Here is a 12,656-nt window from a genome sequence, read left to right as displayed (position 1 = left end):
GATTATTAGTTCCCACAAACTAAAGGTCGAAAAAGTAAGAAAACCGAGCAACAGTCATTCATGACTGCTCCAGACAGCGCACCCCTCACGACCCAATTAAACTCTCATAAGCAAACAAAACATCTGCACCGCCTTTGCCCCTGGTGAGGATTGAACTCACGACCTTCAGATTGTGAGACTGACGCGCTGCCTACTGCACTACCGAGGCGGACAGGGGTCGGTGGGAAACGCAACCGGTATCAATAGTTCCCACACGCTAAAGGTCGAAAAAGTAAGAAAACTCAGCTACAGTCATTCATTACTGCTTTAGACAGCGCACCCCTCACGACCTGATTAAACTCTCATAGGCAAACAAAAATCTGCACCGCCTTTGCCCCGGGTGTGGATTGAACTCACGACCTTCAGATTATGAGACTGAAGCGCTGCCTACTGCGCTACCGAGGTGGACTGGTGCCACTGGGAAACACCACCGGTATCAATAGTTCCCACAAGTTAAAGGTCGAAACAGTAAGAAAACTCAGCAACAGTCATTCATTACTGCTGTAGACAGCGCACCCTTCACGACCTAATTAAACTCTCATAAGCAAACAAAACAACTATACCGCCTTTGCCCCGGGTGAGGATGGAACTCACGACCTTCAGATTATGAGACTGACGCGCTGCCTACTACGCTACCGAGGCGGACAGGGGTCACTGGGAAACGCAACCGGTATCATTAGTTCCCACAAATTAAAGGTTGAAAAAATAAGAAAACCGAACAACTGTCATTCATTACAGCTCCAGACAGTGTACCCCTCACGACGTAATTAAACTCTCATGAGCAAAGAAAAAATCTGCAACAAATTTGCCCCTGGTGAGGATTGAACTCACGACCTTCAGATTATGAGACTGACGCGCTGCCTACTGCGCTACCGAGGCGGACAAGTGTCACTGGAAAACACAACCGGTATCAATGGTTCCCACACGTTAAAGGTCGAAAAAGTAAGAAAACTCAGCAACAGTCATTCATTACTGCTCCAGACAGTGCACCCCTCACGACCTAATTAAACTCTCATAGGCAAACAAAAAATCTGCACCGCCATTGCCCCGTATGTGGATTGAACTCACGACCTTCAGATTATGAGACTGAAGCGCCACCTACTGCGCTACCGAGGTGGACTGGTGTCACTGGGAAACACAACCGGTATCAATAGTTCCCACAAGATAAAAGTCGAAAAAGTAAGAAAACTCAGCAACAGTCATTCATTACTGCTCCAGACAGCGCACAACTTCACGACCTAATTAAACTCTCATAAGCAAACAAAACAACTACACCGCCTTTGCCCCGGGTGAGGATGGAACTCACGACCTTCAGATTATTAGACTGACGCGCTGCCTACTGTGCTACCGAGGCGGACAGGGTTCACTGCGAAACGCAACCGGTATCGTTAGTTCCCACAAATAAAGGTCGAAAAAGTAAGAAAACTGAGCGACAGTCATTCATTACTGCTCCACACAGTGCACCCCTCACGACCTAATTAAACTCTCATAAGCAAACAAAAAAACTGCACCGCCTTTGCCCCGGGTGAGGATGGAACTCACGACCTTCAGGTTATGAGACTGACGCGCTGCCTACTGCGCTACCGAGGTGGACAGAGGTCACTGGGAAGCGCAACCGGTATCATTAGTTCCCACAAAAAAAAGGTTGAAAAATAAGAAAACCAAACAACAGTCATTCATTACTGGTCCAGACAGTGCACCCCTCACGACCTAATTAAACTCTCGTGAGCAAACAAAAAATCTGCACCAAATTTGCCCCGGGTGAGGATTGAACTCACGACCTTCAGATTATGAGACTGACGCGCTGCCTACTGCGCTACCGAGGCGGACAGGTGTCACTGGGAAACACAACCGGTATCAATAGTTCCCACACGTTAAAGGTCGAAAAAGTAAGAAAACTCAGCAACAGTCATTTATTACTGCTCCAGACAGCGCACCCTTCACGACCTAATTAAACTCTCATAAGCAAACAAAACAACTGCACCCGCTTTGCCCCGGGTGAGGAATGAACTCAAGACCTTCAGATTATGAGACTGACGCGCTGCGTACTACGCTACCGACGCGGACAGGGGTCACGGCGAAACGCAACCGGTATTATTAGTTCCCACAAATTAAAGGTCGAAAAAGTAAAAAAACCGACCAACAGTCATTTATTACTGCTCCAGACAGTGCACCCCTCACGACCTAATGAAACTCTCATAAGCAAACGAAACATCTGCACCGCCTTTGCCCCGGGTGAGGATTGCACTCACGACATTCAGATTATGACACTGACGCGCTGCCTACTGCGCTACCGAGGCGGACAGGTGTCACTGGGAAACACAACCGGTATCAATAGTTCCCACAAGTTAAAGGTCGAAAAAGTAAGAAAACCGAGCAACAGTCATTCATTACTGCTCAAGACAGTGCGCCCCTCACGACCTAATTAAACTCTCATAAGCAAACAAAACATCTGCTCCGCCTTTGCCCCGGGAGAGGATTGAACTCACGACCTTCAGATTATGAGACTGACGCGCTGCCTAATGCGCTACCGAGTCGGACAAGGCTCACTGGGAAACAGAACCGGTATCACTAGTTCCCATAAATTAAAGGTCGAAAAAATAGAAAACCCAAACAGCAGTCATTCATTACTGCTCCAGACAGTGCACCCCTCACGACCTAATGAAACTCTCATAAGCAAACGAAACATCTGCACCGCCTTTGCCCCGGGAGAGGATTGCACTCACGACATTTAGATTATGAGACTGACGCGCTGCCTACTGCGCTACCGAGGCGGACAGGTGTCACTGGGAAACACAACCGGTATCAATAGTTCCCACATGTTAAAAGTCAAAAAAGTAAGAAAACTCAGCAACAGTCATTCATTACTGCTCCAGACAGCGCACCCCTCCCGACCTAATTAAACTCTCATAAGCAAACAAAAAAACTGCATCACCTTTGCGCCGTGTGAGGATCGAACTCACGACCTTCAGATTATGAGACTGACGTGCTGCCTACTGCGCTACCGAGGCGGACAAGGGTCACAGGAAAACGCAACCGGTATCATTAGTTCCCACAAATTGAAGGTTGAAAAAATAAGAAAACCAAACAACAGTCATTCATTACTGCTCCAGACAGTGCACCCCTCACGACCAAATAAACTCTCGTGAGCAAACAAAAAATCTGTACCAAATTTGCTCCGGGTGAGTATTGAACTCACGACCTTCAGAATATGAGACTGACGCGCTGCCTACTGCGCTACCGAGGTGGACAGGTGTCACTGGGAAACACAACCGGTATCAATAGTTCCCACACGTTAAAGGTCGAGAAAGTAAGAAAACTCAGCAACTTGTCATTCATTACTGCTCCAGACAGCGCACCCCTCACGGCCTAATTAAACTCTCATAAGCAAACAAAGAAATTGCACCACCTTTGCCCCGGGTGTGGATTGAACTCACGACCTTCAGATTATGAGACTGACGCGCCGCCTACTGCACTACCGAGGCGGACAGGGCTCACTGGGAAACAGAACCGGTATTACTAGTTCCCATAAATTAAAGGTCGAAAAAATAGAAAAACCGAACAGCAGTCATTCATTACTGCTCCAGAACTTGCACCCATCACGACCTAATTAAACTCTCATAAGCAAACAAAAAAACTGCACCGCCTTTGCCCCGGGTGAGGATTGAACCCACGACCTTCAGATTGTGAGTCTGACGCGCTGCCTACTGCACTACCGAGGCGGAGAGGGGTCAGTGGGAAACGCAACCGGTATCAATAGTTCCCACACGCTAAAGGTCGAAAAAGTAAGAAAACTCAGCTACAGTCATTCATTACTGCTTTAGACAGCGCACCCCTCACGACCTAATTAAACTCTCATAGGCAAACAAAAATCTGCACCGCCTTTGCCCCGGGTGTGGATTGAACTCACGACCTTCAGATTATGAGACTGAAGCGCCGCCTACTGCGCTACCGAGGTGGACTGGTGCCACTGGGAAACACCCCCGGGATTATTAGTTCTCACAAACTAAAGGTCGAAAAAGTAAGAAAACCGAGCAACAGTCATTCATGACTGCTCCAGACAGCGCACCCCTCACGACCCAATTAAACTCTCATAAGCAAACAAAACATCTGCACCGCCTTTGCCCCTGGTGAGGATTGAACTCACGACCTTCAGATTATGAGACTGATGCTCTGCCTACTGCGCTATCAAAGCGGACAGGTGTCACTGGGGAACGCAACCGGGATCATTAGTTCCCACAAATTAAAGGTCGAAAATGTAAGAAAACCGAGCAACAGTCATTCATTACTGCTCCAGACAGCGCAACCTTCACGACCCAATTAAACTCTCATAAGCAAACAAAAAATCTGCACCACATTTGCCCCGGGTGAGGATTGAACCCACGACCTTCAGATTGTGAGACTGACGCGCTGCCTACTGCACTACCGAGGTGGACTGGTGCCACTGGGAAACACCACCGGGATTATTAGTTCTCACAAACTAAAGGTCGAAAAAGTAAGAAAACCGAGCAACAGTCATTCATGACTGCTCCAGACAGCGCACCCCTCACGACCCAATTAAACTCTCATAAGCAAACAAAACATCTGCACCGCCTTTGCCCCTGGTGAGGATTGAACTCACGACCTTCAGATTATGAGACTGATGCTCTGCCTACTGCGCTATCAAAGCGGACAGGTGTCACTGGGGAACGCAACCGGGATCATTAGTTCCCACAAATTAAAGGTCGAAAATGTAAGAAAACCGAGCAACAGTCATTCATTACTGCTCCAGACAGCACAACCTTCACGACCCAATTAAACTCTCATAAGCAAACAAAAAATCTGCACCACATTTGCCCCGGGTGAGGATTGAACCCACGACCTTCAGATTGTGAGACTGACGCGCTGCCTACTGCACTACCGAGGCGGAGAGGGGTCAGTGGGAAACGCAACCGGTATCAATAGTTCCCACACGCTAAAGGTCGAAAAAGTAAGAAAACTCAGCTACAGTCATTCATTACTGCTTTAGACAGCGCACCCCTCACGACCTAATTAAACTCTCATAGGCAAACAAAAATCTGCACCGCCTTTGCCCCGGGTGTGGATTGAACTCACGACCTTCAGATTATGAGACTGAAGCGCCGCCTACTGCGCTACCGAGGTGGACTGGTGTCACTGGGAAACACAACCGGTATCAATAGTTCCCACAAGATAAAGGTCGAAAAAGTAAGAAAACTCAGCAACAGTCATTCATTACTGCTCCAGACAGCGCACCCTTCACGACCTAATTAAACTCTCATAAGCAAACAAAACAACTACACCGCCTTTGCCCCGGGTGAGGATGGAACTCACGACCTTCAGATTATGAGACTGACGTGCTGCCTACTGTGCTACCGAGGCGGACACGGGTCACTGCGAAACGCAACCGGTATCGTTATTTCCCACAAATAAAGGTCGAAAAAGTAAGAAAACTGAGCAACAGTCATTCATTACTGCTCCGCACAGTGCACCCCTCACGACCTAATTAAACTCTTATAAGCAAACAAAAAATCTGCACCGCCTTTGCCCCGGGTGAGGATTGAACTCACGACCTTCAGATTATGAGACTGACGTGCTGCCTACTGCGCTACCGAGGCAAACAGGAGTCACTGGCAAACGCAACCGGTATCATTAGTTCCCACAAATTAAAGGTGGAAAAAGTAAGAAAACCGAGCAACAGTCATTCATTACTGCTCCAGACAGTGCACTCCTCACGACCTAATTAAACTTTCATGAGCAAACAAAAAATCTGCACCAAATTTGCCCCGGGTGAGGATTGAACTCACGACCTTCAGATTATGAGACTGACGCGCTGCCTAGTGTGCTACCGAGGCAGACAGGGGTCACTGGGAAACGCAACCGGTATTATAAGTTCCCACAAATTAAAGGTCGAAAAAATAAAAAAAACGACCAACAGTCATTTATTACTGCTCCAGACAGTGCACTCCTCACGACCTAATGAAACTCTCATAAGCAAACGAAACATCTGCACCGCCTTTGCCCCGGGAGAGGATTGAACTCACGACCTTCAGATTATGAGACTGACGCGCTGCCTAATGCGCTACCGAGGCGGACAGGGCTCACTGGGAAACAGAACCGGTATCACTAGTTCCCATAAATTAAAGGTCGAAAAAATAGAAAAACCGAACAGCAGTCATTCATTACTGCTCCAGACAGTGCACCCCTCACGACCTAATGAAACTCTCATAAGCAAACGAAACATCTGCACCGCCTTTGCCCCAGGTGAGGATTACACTCACGACATTCAGATTATGAGACTGACGCGCTGCCTACTGCGCTACCGAGGCGGACAGGTGTCACTGGGAAACACAACCGGTATCAATAGTTCCCACATGTTAAAGGTCAAAAAGTAAGAAAACTCAGCAACAGTCATTCATTACTGCTCCAGACAGCGCACCCCTCCCGACCTAATTAAACTCTCATAAGCAAACACAAAAACTGCATCACCTTTGTGCCGTGTGAGGATCGAACTCACGACCTTCAGATTTTGAGACTGGCGCGCTGCCTACTGCGCTACCGAGGCGGACAAGGGTCACTGGGAAACGCAACCGGTATCATTAGTTCCCACAAATTGAAGGTTGAAAAAATAAGAAAACCAAACAACAGTCATTCATTACTGCTCCAGACAGTGCAGCCCTCACGACCAAATAAACTCTCGTGAGCAAACAAAAAATCTGCACCAAATTTGCTCCGGGTGAGGATTGAACTAACGACCTTCAGATTATGAGACTGACGCGCTGCCTACGGCGCTACCGAGGTAGACAGGTGTCACTGGGAAACACAACCGGTATCAATAGTTCCCACACGTTAAAGGTCGAGAAAGTAAGAAAACTCAGCAACTTGTCATTCATTACTGCTCCAGACAGCGCACCCCTCACGGCCTAATTAAACTCTCATAAGCAAACAAAGAAATTGCACCACCTTTGCCCCGGGTGTGGATTGAACTCACGACCTTCAGATTATGAGACTGACGCGCTGCCTACTGCGCTACCGAGGCGGACAGGGCTCACTGGGAAACAGAACCGGTATCACTAGTTCCCATAAATTAAAGGTCGAAAAAATAGAAAAACCGAACAGCAGTCATTCATTACTGCTCCAGAACGTGCACCCATCACGACCTAATTAAACTCTCATAAGCAAACAAAAAACTGCACCGCCTTTGCCCCAGGTGAGGATTGAACTCACGACATTCAGATTATCAGACTCACGCGCTGCCTACTGTGCTACCGAGGCGGACAGGTGTCACTGAGAAACGCAACCGGGATTATTAGTTCCCACAAACTAAAGGTCGAAAAAGTAAGAAAACCGAGCAACAGTCATTCATGACTGCTCCAGACAGCGCACCCCTCACGACCCAATTAAACTCTCATAAGCAAACAAAACATCTGCACCGCCTTTGCCCCTGGTGAGGATTGAACTCACGACCTTCAAATTATGAGACTGATGCTCTGCCTACTGCGCTATCAAAGCGGACAGGTGTCACTGGGGAACGCAACCGGGATCATTAGTGTCCACAAATTAAAGGTCGAAAATGTAAGAAAACCGAGCAACAGTCATTCATTACTGCTCCAGACAGCGCAACCTTCACGACCCAATTAAACTCTCATAAGCAAAAAAAAATCTGCACCACATTTGCCCCGGGTGAGGATTGAACTCACGACCTTCAGATTGTGAGACTGACGCGCTGCCTACTGCACTACCGAGGCGGACAGGGGTCAGTGGGAAACGCAACCGGTATCAATAGTTCCCACACGCTAAAGGTCGAAAAAGTAAGAGAACTCAGCTACAGTCATTCATTACTGCTTTAGACAGCGCACCCCTCACGTCCTAATTAAACTCTCATAGGCAAACAAAAATCTGCACCGCCTTTGCCCCGGGTGTGGATTGAACTCACGACCTTCAGATTATGAGACTGAAGCGCCGCCTACTGCGCTACCGAGGTGGACTGGTGCCACTGGGAAACACCACCGGTATCAATAGTTCCCACAAGTTAAAGGTCGAAACAGTAAGAAAACTCAGCAACAGTCATTCATTACTGCTGTAGACAGCGCACCCTTCACGACCTAATTAAACTCTCATAAGCAAACAAAAGAACTATACCGCCTTTGCCCCGGGTGAGGATGGAACTCACGACCTTCAGATTATGAGACTGACGCGCTGCCTACTACGCTACCGAGGCGGACAGGGGTCACTGGGAAACGCAACCGGTATCATTAGTTCCCATAAATTAAAGGTTGAAAAAATAAGAAAACAAAACAACTGTCATTCATTACAGCTCCAGACAGTGCACCCCTCACGACGTAATTAAACTCTCATGAGCAAAGAAAAAATCTGCAACAAATTTGCCCCTGGTGAGGATTGAACTCACGACCTTCAGATTATGAGACTGACGCGCTGCCTACTGCGCTACCGAGGCGGACAAGTGTCACTGGAAAACACAACCGGTATCAATGGTTCCCACACGTTAAAGGTCGAAAAAGTAAGAAAACTCAGCAACAGTCATTCATTACTGCTCCAGACAGCGCACCCCTCACGACCTAATTAAACTCTCATAGGCAAACAAAAAATCTGCACCGCCTTTGCCCCGTATGTGGATTGAACTCACGACCTTCAGATTATGAGACTGAAGCGCCGCCTACTGCGCTACCGAGGTGGACTGGTGTCACTGGGAAACACAACCGGTATCAATAGTTCCCACAAGATAAAGGTCGAAAAAGTAAGAAAACTCAGCAACAATCATTCATTAGTGCTCCAGACAGCGCACCCTTCACGACCTAATTAAACTCTCATAAGCAAACAAAACAACTACACCGCCTTTGCCCCGGGTGAGGATGGAACTTACGACCTTCAGATTATTAGACTGACGCGCTGCCTACTGTGCTACCGAGGCGGACAGGGGTCACTGCGAAACGCAACCGGTATCGTTAGTTCCCACAAATAAAGGTCGAAAAAGTAAGAAAACTGAGCGACAGTCATTCATTACTGCTCCACACAGTGCACCCCTCACGACCTAAATAAACTCTCATAAGCAAACAAAAAAACTGCACCGCCTTTGCCCCGGGTGAGGTTGGAACTCACGACCTTCAGGTTATGAGACTGACGCGCTGCCTACTGCGCTACCAAGGCGGACAGGGGTCACTGGGAAACACAACCGGTATCATTAGTTCCCACAAAAAAAGGTTGAAAAAATAAGAAAACCGAACAACTGTCATTCATTACAGCTCCAGACAGTGCACCCCTCACGATGTAATTAAACTCTCAAGAGCAAAGAAAAAATCTGCAACAAATTTGCCCCGGGTGAGGATGGAACTCACGACCTTCAGATTACGAGACTGACGCGCTGCCTACTGCGCAACCGAGGCGGACAGGTGTCACTGGAAAACACAACCGGTATCAGTGGTTCCCACGCGTTAAAGGTCGAAAAAGTAAGAAAACTCAGCAACAGTTATTCATTACTGCTCCAGACAGCGCACCCCTCACGACCTAATTAAACTCTCATAGGCAAACAAAAAATCTGCACCGCCTTTGCCCCGGGTGTGGACTGAACTCACGACCTTCAGATTATGAGACTGAAGCGTCGCCTACTGCGCTACCGAGGCGGACAGGTGTCACTGAGAAACACATCCGGTGTCAATAGTTCCCACAAGTTAAAGGTCGAAAAAGCAAGAAAACCGAGCAACAGTCATTCATTACTGCTCAAGACAGTGCGCCCCTCACGACCTAATTAAACTCTCATAAGCAAACAAAACATCTGCTCCGCCTTTGCCCCGGGAGAGGATTGATCTCACGACCTTCAGATTATGAGACTGACGCGCTGCCTAATGCGCTACCGAGTCGGACAAGGCTCACTGGGAAACAGAACCGGTATCACTAGTTCCCATAAATTAAAGGTCGAAAAAATAGAAAACCCAAACAGCAGTCATTCATTACTGCTCCAGACAGTGCACCCCTCACGACCTAATGAAACTCTCATAAGCAAACGAAACATCTGCACCGCCTTTGCCCCGGGTGAGGATTGCACTCACGACATTCAGATTATGAGACTGACGCGCTGCCTACTGCGCTACCGAGGCGGACAAGGGTCACGGGAAAACGCAACCGGTATCATTAGTTCCCACAAATTGAAGGTTGAAAAAATAAGAAAACCAAACAACAGTCATTCATTACTGCTCCAGACAGTGCACCCCTCACGACCAAATAAACTCTCGTGAGCAAACAAACAATCTGCACCAAATTTGCTCCGGGTGAGGATTGAACTCACGACCTTCAGAATATGAGACTGACGCGCTGCCTACTGCGCTACCGAGGCGGACAGGTGTCACTGGGAAACGCAACCGGGATTATTAGTTCTCACAAACTAAAGGTCGAAAAAGTAAGAAAACCGAGCAACAGTCATTCATGACTGCTCCAGACAGCGCACCCCTCACGACCCAATTAAATTCTCATAAGCAAAGAAAACATCTGCACCGCCTTTGCCCCTGGTGAGGATTGAACTCACGACCTTCAGATTATGAGACTGATGCTCTGCCTACTGCGCTATCAAAGCGGACAGGTGTCACTGGGGAACGCAACCGGGATCATTAGTTCCCACAAATTAAAGGTCGAAAATGTAAGAAAACCGAGCAACAGTCATTCATTACTGCTCCAGACAGCGCAACCTTCACGACCCAATTAAACTCTCATAAGCAAACAAAAAATCTGCACCACATTTGCCCCGGGTGAGGATTGAACTCACGACCTTCAGATTGTGAGACTGACGCGCTGCCTACTGCACTACCGAGGCGGACAGGGGTCAGTGGGAAACGCAACCGGTATCAATAGTTCCCACACGCTAAAGGTCGAAAAAGTAAGAAAACTCAGCTACAGTCATTCATTACTGCTTTAGACAGCGCACCCCTCACGACCCAATTAAACTCTCATAAGCAAACAAAGTAATTGCACCACCTTTGCCCCGGGTGTGGATTGAACCCACGACCTTCAGATTATGAGACTGACGCGCTGCCTACTGCACTACCGAGGCGGACAGGGGTAACTGGGAAACACAACCGGTATCAATAGTTCCCACAAGTTAAAGGTCGAAAAAGCAAGAAAACCGAGCAACAGTCTTTCATTACTGCTCCAGACAGCGCAACCTTCACGACCCAATTAAACTCTCATAAGCAAACAAAAAATCTGCACCACATTTGCCCCGGGTGAGGATTGAACTCACGACCTTCAGATTGTGAGACTGACGCGCTGCCTACTGCACTACCGAGGCGGACAGGGGTCAGTGGGAAACGCAACCGGGATTATTAGTTCTCACAAACTAAAGGTCGAAAAAGTAAGAAAACCGAGCAACAGTCATTCATGACTGCTCCAGACAGCGCACCCCTCACGACCCAATTAAACTCTCATAAGCAAACAAAGAAATTGCACCACCTTTGCCCCGGGTGAGGATTGAACTCAAGACCTTCACATTATGAGACTGACGCGCTGCCTACTATGCTACCGAGGCGGACAGGGGTCACGGCGAAACGCAACCGGTATTATTAGTTCCCACAAATTAAAGGTCGAAAAAGTAAAAAAAAACCAACCAACAGTCATTTATTACTGCTCCAGACAGTGCACCCCTCACGACCTAATGAAACTCTCATAAGCAAACGAAACATCTGCACCGCCTTTGCCCCGGGTGAGGATTGCACTCACGACATTCAGATTATGAGACTGACGTGCTGCCTACTGCGCTACCGAGGCGGACAGGTGTCACTGGGAAACACAACCGGTATCAATAGTTCCCACAAGTTAAAGGTCGAAAAAGCAAGAAAACCGAGCAACAGTCATTCATTACTGCTCAAGACAGTGCGCCCGTCACGACCTAATTAAACTCTCATAAGCAAACGAAACATCTGCACCGCCTTTGCCCCGGGTGAGGATTGCACTCACGACCTTCAGATTGTGAGACTGACGCGCTGCCTACTGCACTACCGAGGCGGACAGGGGTCAGTGGGAAACGCAACCGGTATCAATAGTTCCCACACGCTAAAGGTCGAAAAAGTAAGAAAACTCAGCTACAGTCATTCATTACTGCTTTAGACAGCGGACCCCTCACGACCTAAATAAACTCTCATAGGCAAACAAAAATCTGCACCGCCTTTGCCCCGGGTGTGGATTGAACTCACGACCTTCAGATTATGAGACTGAAGCGCCGCCTACTGCGCTACCGAGGTGGACTGGTGCCACTGGGAAACACCACCGGTATCAATAGTTCCCACAAGTTAAAGGTCGAAACAGTAAGAAAACTCAGCAACAGTCATTCATTACTGCTGTAGACAGCGCACCCTTCACGACCTAATTAAACTCTCATAAACAAACAAAAATACTTCGCCGCCTTTGCCCCGGGTGAGGATTGAACTCACGACCTTCAGAATATGAGACTGACGCGCTGCCTACTGCGCTACCGAGGCAGACTGGGGTCACTGGAAAACACAACAAGTATCAATAGTTCCCACAAGTTAAAGGTCGAAAAAGTAAGAAAACTCAGCAACAGTCATTCATTACTGCTTCAGACAGCGCACCCCTCACGACCTAATTAAACTCTC

At 48.0% G+C, this 12,656-nt stretch overlaps 22 non-coding genes across 22 annotated transcripts; all 22 read right to left on the bottom strand.

The window, feature by feature from the left end:
- Window positions 1-135: 135 nt before the first annotated feature.
- On the bottom strand, window positions 136-208 carry TRNAV-CAC (transfer RNA valine (anticodon CAC)). Its single transcript has one exon. It is a non-coding gene; the product is annotated as a tRNA-Val (tRNA).
- A 400-nt stretch (window positions 209-608) lies between these two features.
- On the bottom strand, window positions 609-681 carry TRNAM-CAU (transfer RNA methionine (anticodon CAU)). Its single transcript has one exon. It is a non-coding gene; the product is annotated as a tRNA-Met (tRNA).
- Window positions 682-845: 164 nt separating this feature from the next.
- On the bottom strand, window positions 846-918 carry TRNAM-CAU (transfer RNA methionine (anticodon CAU)). Its single transcript has one exon. It is a non-coding gene; the product is annotated as a tRNA-Met (tRNA).
- Window positions 919-1,320: 402 nt separating this feature from the next.
- Window positions 1,321-1,393, bottom strand: TRNAI-AAU (transfer RNA isoleucine (anticodon AAU)). Its single transcript has one exon. It is a non-coding gene; the product is annotated as a tRNA-Ile (tRNA).
- A 399-nt stretch (window positions 1,394-1,792) lies between these two features.
- Window positions 1,793-1,865, bottom strand: TRNAM-CAU (transfer RNA methionine (anticodon CAU)). Its single transcript has one exon. It is a non-coding gene; the product is annotated as a tRNA-Met (tRNA).
- A 1,823-nt stretch (window positions 1,866-3,688) lies between these two features.
- TRNAV-CAC (transfer RNA valine (anticodon CAC)) lies at window positions 3,689-3,761 on the bottom strand. Its single transcript has one exon. It is a non-coding gene; the product is annotated as a tRNA-Val (tRNA).
- A 637-nt stretch (window positions 3,762-4,398) lies between these two features.
- Window positions 4,399-4,471, bottom strand: TRNAV-CAC (transfer RNA valine (anticodon CAC)). Its single transcript has one exon. It is a non-coding gene; the product is annotated as a tRNA-Val (tRNA).
- A 401-nt stretch (window positions 4,472-4,872) lies between these two features.
- On the bottom strand, window positions 4,873-4,945 carry TRNAV-CAC (transfer RNA valine (anticodon CAC)). Its single transcript has one exon. It is a non-coding gene; the product is annotated as a tRNA-Val (tRNA).
- A 636-nt stretch (window positions 4,946-5,581) lies between these two features.
- TRNAM-CAU (transfer RNA methionine (anticodon CAU)) lies at window positions 5,582-5,654 on the bottom strand. The gene has a single exon. It is a non-coding gene; the product is annotated as a tRNA-Met (tRNA).
- Window positions 5,655-7,002: 1,348 nt separating this feature from the next.
- On the bottom strand, window positions 7,003-7,075 carry TRNAM-CAU (transfer RNA methionine (anticodon CAU)). The gene has a single exon. It is a non-coding gene; the product is annotated as a tRNA-Met (tRNA).
- A 163-nt stretch (window positions 7,076-7,238) lies between these two features.
- TRNAI-GAU (transfer RNA isoleucine (anticodon GAU)) lies at window positions 7,239-7,311 on the bottom strand. Its single transcript has one exon. It is a non-coding gene; the product is annotated as a tRNA-Ile (tRNA).
- A 400-nt stretch (window positions 7,312-7,711) lies between these two features.
- On the bottom strand, window positions 7,712-7,784 carry TRNAV-CAC (transfer RNA valine (anticodon CAC)). The gene has a single exon. It is a non-coding gene; the product is annotated as a tRNA-Val (tRNA).
- Window positions 7,785-8,184: 400 nt separating this feature from the next.
- Window positions 8,185-8,257, bottom strand: TRNAM-CAU (transfer RNA methionine (anticodon CAU)). The gene has a single exon. It is a non-coding gene; the product is annotated as a tRNA-Met (tRNA).
- Window positions 8,258-8,421: 164 nt separating this feature from the next.
- On the bottom strand, window positions 8,422-8,494 carry TRNAM-CAU (transfer RNA methionine (anticodon CAU)). Its single transcript has one exon. It is a non-coding gene; the product is annotated as a tRNA-Met (tRNA).
- Window positions 8,495-8,895: 401 nt separating this feature from the next.
- Window positions 8,896-8,968, bottom strand: TRNAI-AAU (transfer RNA isoleucine (anticodon AAU)). The gene has a single exon. It is a non-coding gene; the product is annotated as a tRNA-Ile (tRNA).
- Window positions 8,969-10,078: 1,110 nt separating this feature from the next.
- Window positions 10,079-10,151, bottom strand: TRNAM-CAU (transfer RNA methionine (anticodon CAU)). Its single transcript has one exon. It is a non-coding gene; the product is annotated as a tRNA-Met (tRNA).
- A 163-nt stretch (window positions 10,152-10,314) lies between these two features.
- On the bottom strand, window positions 10,315-10,387 carry TRNAM-CAU (transfer RNA methionine (anticodon CAU)). Its single transcript has one exon. It is a non-coding gene; the product is annotated as a tRNA-Met (tRNA).
- A 401-nt stretch (window positions 10,388-10,788) lies between these two features.
- On the bottom strand, window positions 10,789-10,861 carry TRNAV-CAC (transfer RNA valine (anticodon CAC)). Its single transcript has one exon. It is a non-coding gene; the product is annotated as a tRNA-Val (tRNA).
- A 164-nt stretch (window positions 10,862-11,025) lies between these two features.
- Window positions 11,026-11,098, bottom strand: TRNAM-CAU (transfer RNA methionine (anticodon CAU)). Its single transcript has one exon. It is a non-coding gene; the product is annotated as a tRNA-Met (tRNA).
- A 164-nt stretch (window positions 11,099-11,262) lies between these two features.
- TRNAV-CAC (transfer RNA valine (anticodon CAC)) lies at window positions 11,263-11,335 on the bottom strand. The gene has a single exon. It is a non-coding gene; the product is annotated as a tRNA-Val (tRNA).
- Window positions 11,336-11,975: 640 nt separating this feature from the next.
- Window positions 11,976-12,048, bottom strand: TRNAV-CAC (transfer RNA valine (anticodon CAC)). Its single transcript has one exon. It is a non-coding gene; the product is annotated as a tRNA-Val (tRNA).
- A 400-nt stretch (window positions 12,049-12,448) lies between these two features.
- On the bottom strand, window positions 12,449-12,521 carry TRNAM-CAU (transfer RNA methionine (anticodon CAU)). Its single transcript has one exon. It is a non-coding gene; the product is annotated as a tRNA-Met (tRNA).
- Window positions 12,522-12,656: the final 135 nt, after the last annotated feature.

The sequence above is a fragment of the Rhipicephalus microplus genome, chromosome 3 (assembly GCF_043290135.1).
Source record: "Rhipicephalus microplus isolate Deutch F79 chromosome 3, USDA_Rmic, whole genome shotgun sequence".
In the NCBI taxonomy this organism is placed as follows: Eukaryota; Metazoa; Arthropoda; class Arachnida; order Ixodida; family Ixodidae; genus Rhipicephalus; species Rhipicephalus microplus.
This window is presented reverse-complemented; position numbering and strand designations above follow the sequence as displayed.